The sequence below is a fragment of the Abramis brama genome (genome assembly GCF_963993115.1).
Source record: "Abramis brama genome assembly, chromosome: 6".
Lineage (NCBI taxonomy): Eukaryota > Metazoa > Chordata > Actinopteri > Cypriniformes > Leuciscidae > Abramis > Abramis brama.
In genome coordinates this window covers 39,195,516-39,202,102 of record NC_139968.1, presented here as the reverse complement: position 1 = coordinate 39,202,102, position 6,587 = coordinate 39,195,516, and the positions used below count along the sequence as shown (strand labels likewise).

The 6,587-nt window shown below is 35.5% G+C and overlaps 1 protein-coding gene across 1 annotated transcript in view; it reads right to left on the bottom strand.

Moving 5' to 3' along the window:
* The window catches only part of LOC311084281 (uncharacterized protein), a 112,603-nt gene that overhangs the window by 36,861 nt on the left and 69,155 nt on the right, over positions 1-6,587 (bottom strand). The gene's annotated exons all lie outside the window — the stretch shown is intronic.

Genomic DNA, 6,587 nt, shown 5'->3' with positions numbered 1-6,587 from the left:
ATTTCTTACATATAGACACACACTGAACAAAAAATAATAATAATAATCTATGGCAGCACAGGGTGCCAAACGTTACCATTAAAGGGGGGGTGAAAAACTAATTTTTACTCAATCTCCTGTTAATCTTGAGTACCTATAGAGTAGTATTGCATCCTTCATACCTCCAAAAAGTATTTAGTTTTATTATATTTATAAAAGACAGATAGGCTGTACCGAGTTTTTCAGGTGTTACAATATATTCGGTTCCTGAAATATTTGGTTCCAATGGGTGGAGCTATCATGAATATTCACGAGACCATAGCGTGGGCGGGGCGACAAATACAAGCGAGTGGAACAGAAATTATTGGCGTGAGCGCCTCAGATCGCGTTTTGTCCCAAACTACTACAGTTCGTTTCTCACTAATGACTGAGATTAAGCTTTTTAAATGTCTTAGCTATTTCAATTATAGCCTACAGACAACTTTGGGAGATAGAATCAAAACACAAGAATATATTTGTAAATATTTATTTAAACATGCAATAATTTGCATGTTTAAATAAATATTTACAAATATATTCTTGTGTTTTGATTCTGTCTCCCAAAGTTGTCTGTAGGCTATTATTGAAATAGCTTTTATATTATATATGATAGCTCAAGACAACATAGGCTACTTGGAGTTGCATGTTGTTGCATGCTTTGAATGTTGCTTTACACTCAACTGAAAATCTTTTTGATGCACAACTGTCAAAGGTTATCATAAATGTTAAGCTTCAGTTGCTTTAACAGTTGTTTTCTCTAGCAATGCTTTAGAACAGTGGTCAAATTAAGTGATAATTATTTAAATTGTATTGATGTATAGGTCCAACTAAAGTAATGTTATACTCAGTTTGTGCAATTTGTAGTTTTGAATGTACCATTCCAAAGGTAAGTGCACTTAATTGTAATAAAACAGAGACAAAACTCTAGCAAACTGATTCATTTAATTTAGTTTTTTATTTGGCAATGCCAAATTTCTAATTTTCTTTCATTGATATCATGCATGGGAGTACAAAATTAAGGGTGTTTGCATCAAGGGCAAATAAAAACCTCACTGTATAATATAGTATAAGACCTCATTTAAAAGTAGTATGTTTTGATCATGAAGAGACAGATAAATCACTAAGTGTTAGGCTACCTAACCCACCTCTCATTGTGAAGTTCTTCTGTGCCCTTCTTTTTTTCTTTTTTTAGAAACACCATGAGGAACCTTTCCCGATTTTTTCAATTCATACAAGTTTTTAAAAATGTCCTTATCTATATTGACAGCCAAAATGACACATTTAACAAAGATGGGTAGGTTTATTTATATGAATTGTGGTTGAGACTTGTTATTCTTTTAAAACATCACCATTGGATGTTGAATGCTTCACAGACTATATGCACTGAACCAATTATTTATTTGCCAAAGCTGTAGTAAATTGCACAGAAATAGAGGTCAGAAAATAAGTTTCTCAGGTGTGGTGGGATATGGACATATAATTAAAAAGTATTCTCATTTAAAGAATATAATATTTTTTATAATATAAAACAATATGCATAAAGTTATCTACCTATCCTAAATATGATCTAGACTGTTTAAAATTGATAAACAAAAACATCTGCCTCAACATATTTCTATGTAAATATTATTGAGTTTTTTTAAAGCATTCATTCATTAACTCGAAATTACTTTTATAGTAAGATACAGTGTCTTAAAATTACATATTTTATTCATATTCATCTGTAAAAACTAGAATGTTAGACAAGAGAAAAAAATGGGATCAAGGACAAAATTAATACAGCAGGACTAATACAATATTTACTATATTATTCAAATATGTATTTATAAATATACCTTTCCTTAATATTTTGGTATACCCATGCCTTCTACACCAGTGTGTTTTTGTGTTCACTTGTTTACAAAAAGATTACATAAGATAAGAATGATAACATTACTAAACTGATAAGATGTAGGCCTAATTTTTATGATTAATGGTTAGTCATTATTATCAATTAATTTGACCAACGTTCTAAAGCATTGCTAGAGAAAACCATTGTTAATGCATCTGAAGCTTAACATTTATGATAACCTTTGATAAAGTAAAGGTTGTGTATCAAAAATATTTTCAGTTGAGTCAGTATAAAGCAACATCCAAAGCATGAAACATGCAACTCCAAGTTCTTATGTTGTCTTAAACAATCAGCCTATAATTTAAAGGCTATTTTAATAATATGCAGACAACTTTGGGAGACAGAATAAAGACACAAGAATATATTTGTAAATATTTATTTAAACAGCAATCACACACCTTTAAAAATCCTAATCTCAGTCATTCATGAGAAACGAACAGTTCTATATCATAGAATGTCAGCAACAACTAATCTGGGAAAATTTGGAGAAATATGCCTTTATTGTAGGTCTTGCAACGCTTCCTACAGGATCAGGTCTGTAATAGTTCAGGTAAACTCAGAGTACTGAAACACATGCTACAAAACGATGAATTATTTATAAAATATATACGAGTAGTTTAAGATTAACTTCGTTCAACTTTATTACCTGTTTGAAATAAATAATCCATAAAACAAAACGATGTTTCTGTTCCACTCGCTTGTATTTGTCGCCCCACCCACACTATGGTCTCGTGAATATTCATGATAGCTCCACCCATTGGAACCAAATATTTCAGGAACCGAATATATTGTAACACCGGAAAAAAACGGACATCTGGAGCCGGGCCGTGTGGTGCTATACTGTCTATGGCCCTGTGTGGGCGAAGCTAAAGCTATGTGCTAACGCGCCACACTAACAACACAGAGACATTTGAAGCAATTTTATCAGTTTTACTCACCTTTATTATTGCGACTGCTCGATCCTTAAGCATTAGGGTCCTTCGGATGAGACGTTAAACCGAGGTCCTGACTCTGTGGTCATTAAAAATCCCAGGATGTCTTTCGAAAGAGTAGGGGTGTAACCCCGGCATCCTGGCCAAATTTGCCCAGTGGCCTCTGTCCATCATGGCCTCCTAATCATCCTCATATACTCACTGACTTCATCACTGTCTCCTCTCCACCAGTAAGCTGGTGTGTGGTGAGCGTTCTGGCGCAATATGGCTGCCGTCGCATCATCCAAGTGGATGCTGCACATTGGTGGTGGTTGAGGAGATCCCCCCCTTCTATGTAAAGCGCTTTGAGTGCTGAGAAAAGCGCTATATAAATGTAATGAATTATTATTATTATTATTATTAGACGATCTGCAAATCCGTCGATCTGGGCTTTGTTTATAAAACAATCATCATCGAAATCCAGGGAACAAAGTCTTACACAGCTCCGTTGATGCTCAGAAAAAAACGCCTGGTCCCTTAACGCTGGGTTATTTGGGAATCTGTGCAGGGTTTTCTTGCCCTGGCAACCAAAAACACACTTCTTTGGTGACATTGACTTCCAAAACCCGAGCAGAGCGCTTTGATCGTCTATATGGGTTTGATGGCGAACTGCTTTGGCTCTCTCTCTCTCTCTCTCTCTCTCTGAGTAGGGGGAGGCTGCAGACCTGGAGCCGGTAGATCTACGCCCCAAGCAGTTTTACGCCCCAGGCAGTTTTACGCCCCTGCTGTTCCTGATGCGTCCAGTAGGGGGAGACTGTACAGCGACACGAATTGAGGTATATTAAATAATCTGCTAAAGTTATTGTTGTTTAGCAATGATGCAACATTTATTATTTATAAACGATTAGCTTGATAGAGCTAGGTAGATATCAATTCATTTCTATATATCAATGGATGGGTCTGTAGTTTATTTCGAGAGACAAAAAGTTATGGACGCTCAGGTTGATGTTCTGTCTGGCTTCAATTTAGCTAATCACGTGTAGGTTTAGCTGCCCCTGTAAGTTTAGCTGCCCCTCGTCTTTTCTACTCAATTTCAAAATTAATTTTTATTTTGAATTTTCTTTTGTTGCCTGTCTTTATCTTGCGTGAGATGGCCTCTTCTGGTAAGACTGTTTACTCCTTTCTGGTTTGAGTTGTTTCTTATAAATGAGATTATCTAACTATCTAATTTATATCTAAATATACATTTTTCTTAAAATAGCTTACTGATCTGGACTAAAATGTAGGTTGTGTGCACTTAATGTGGGATTTATCATACTCTGTCTTTACCAAGTTCTATTTAACTTGCATCCCATAAAGGTGTGTGTTTGCTTTAGCTACTTAAGGAAATGAAAATCTCTCTCTCTCTCTCTCTCTCTCTCTCTCTCTCTCTCTCTCTCTCTCTAAACTTGTATAAACTATAAAACACCCATCTCTCTTTTTTAACTGCATTCCAAACCAATAGCTTCTCTAGTAAATAAATGACTTACAGAGACATACATGGTAATGTCATTTTCAATTTTCTCTGCACAGTCCATCATCAGTGGCCAAAAGAAATCAAAGTGTCTTGACACTTTTTCCAAAAGTGTTCCACCAACAAGTGCCTGTGCCGTTGTACTTTGAAGATCAGGAGCAAATTGATTGCAATCCACACTCACCTGACATAAATTCTGGACAGCACACCCACACACACTGTGACAAGATCAAATTCACCATGGATGTCCTTTTTACATTTTTTAAATGTTTTATTTTATTTTATGAAATACCCACAGATATGTGGTCTGTGACTCTTATAGGGGATCTACAGTGATTCTGCAGGGTCTCCAATAAGTCTTATAGTTTATCTCAGTTGCTTTGGTGCATTTCTCAGATCACAACTGAAATCACATCATCTTGTCACTTTTGCACATCATAAAAGCAATTTCTCATTTTTTTTATACAAATTGCAAATGCTTCGGTACATTCATGCAATTGATAATGTACAACTCTCTGCTGTTTCCTACATTATCAACTCTTTATGTCATGTTGATCAAAATGTAGGCCTATTATACTATTTCTCTGTTGAATTGTCATACTCCTCAAAACATCTAGGCATTAGTTCCTTGCATAAGTCATTAAATGCAAAATGGTTGACTAGTTGTCAAACTGTTAAGCATGTTTTCAATACATTTCTATTACACTTTATTTTGTAAATGTGTCCTGAATTGATGAATTGCGGAGGTGTATTTAGAATTTCACTAATGAAGGAAATAATGAATTGATCAATTAGGATGCAGCAAGGGAATTCATAATCAATTGCATGAATTTACCAAAGCATTGGCAATTTGTTCAAAAGTAGTTATGAGAATTTCAGTAGTGATCTGAGAAATGTACCAAAGCAACTGTGATAAAAAATTAAAGATTCAGGAATTTTATACAAAATGTAACAGTGAATCCTGCTGCTTGTGAATTTGACAAGATCAAATTCACTATGGATGTCCTTTGTACAATTTTTTTAATGTTTTATTTTTTTTATTTTTTTTATCAGTGAGCAGAAGCACTTTGACAGGAGGATAGAAAAACAGTTAAAGAAGATTGGCAAGCCATAGGGGAGTCATCTACAGGAGAATTCATAAATGGTGTTAATAAATAATGTTTTTGTGAACAACAATATTGTCTCTTTCTTCTTAATGGCCCTTGGAATTTTAGAAAAGGGTTAAATTGTGTTTGTCTTCATAAAATGCTATGTAGGACACTGTTTTGTAGCTGTATGATGACTAATAGTAAATAGTACAGCAGATATTTAATCGAGGATCCATATGATTACACGGTGCTGTATGTCTAATGGGCTAAATATGGTTAATATCTAAATGTAACTTTATATAAATTCACAACAACATATTTCACTCAGTATCACTCAGTCTCCTGTATATAAAAACATACAGTGAATATTCTATATTCATTATTCAATTAACTATTCTATAGTAGGTCATATATAACTATTCTACAGTAGGTCATATATCATTACTTGTCATCTGATCCAACTATGTGTATTATTAATTTTTTAATTCACAAAAACAAATAGTCTTCTGTAGGCTGAGTGTAAAGAGTGAAGCCTAACTGATAGGGGTGTGACGAGATCTCGTGTTACGAGATCTCGCGAGATTAAAACGCGACGAGATTTCTCGTCGAGGTGAAACTTTGTCTCGTGAGTAAAAAAAAAAAAAAAAAAAAAAACTTTGTCTCGTGAGTTGTTGTGATGTCAGCGTGATGGAGCGTGAGGGTGAAATTTGTATTGAAGATGCCCCTGCCACTTTTAAATCATTTGTGTGCCGGGCCAATCACACACACACTCCGCACACACACACACTCACTGTCCCTCGCTCACTCACTCTCTCGCGCGCACACACACACACGCACACTCACTGTAACCGCACTCTCACTCACTCTCGCTCACACTCAACCCGTCGTGGAGGACCGTTAAAATTAAACATGCTAGTCTTTCTGTCGTGAAGCATCACAGACGCGTTGTCGCCCACTATGACACTATACGAAATGAAACGATGGAATCTTGCGTCCCGACGCCCGTTGTCCTTTACGAGTCTCCACGAAACGGAACGTGCCAAAATCGCGCTAAAATAGTGTAATCTGAACCAGGCAGGTAATAAACATTTGACCTATCACGCAAAGAACCTATTAAAGCACTAAGACATGGGAACAGTATAGCTAACATTCACATATCACAAGTC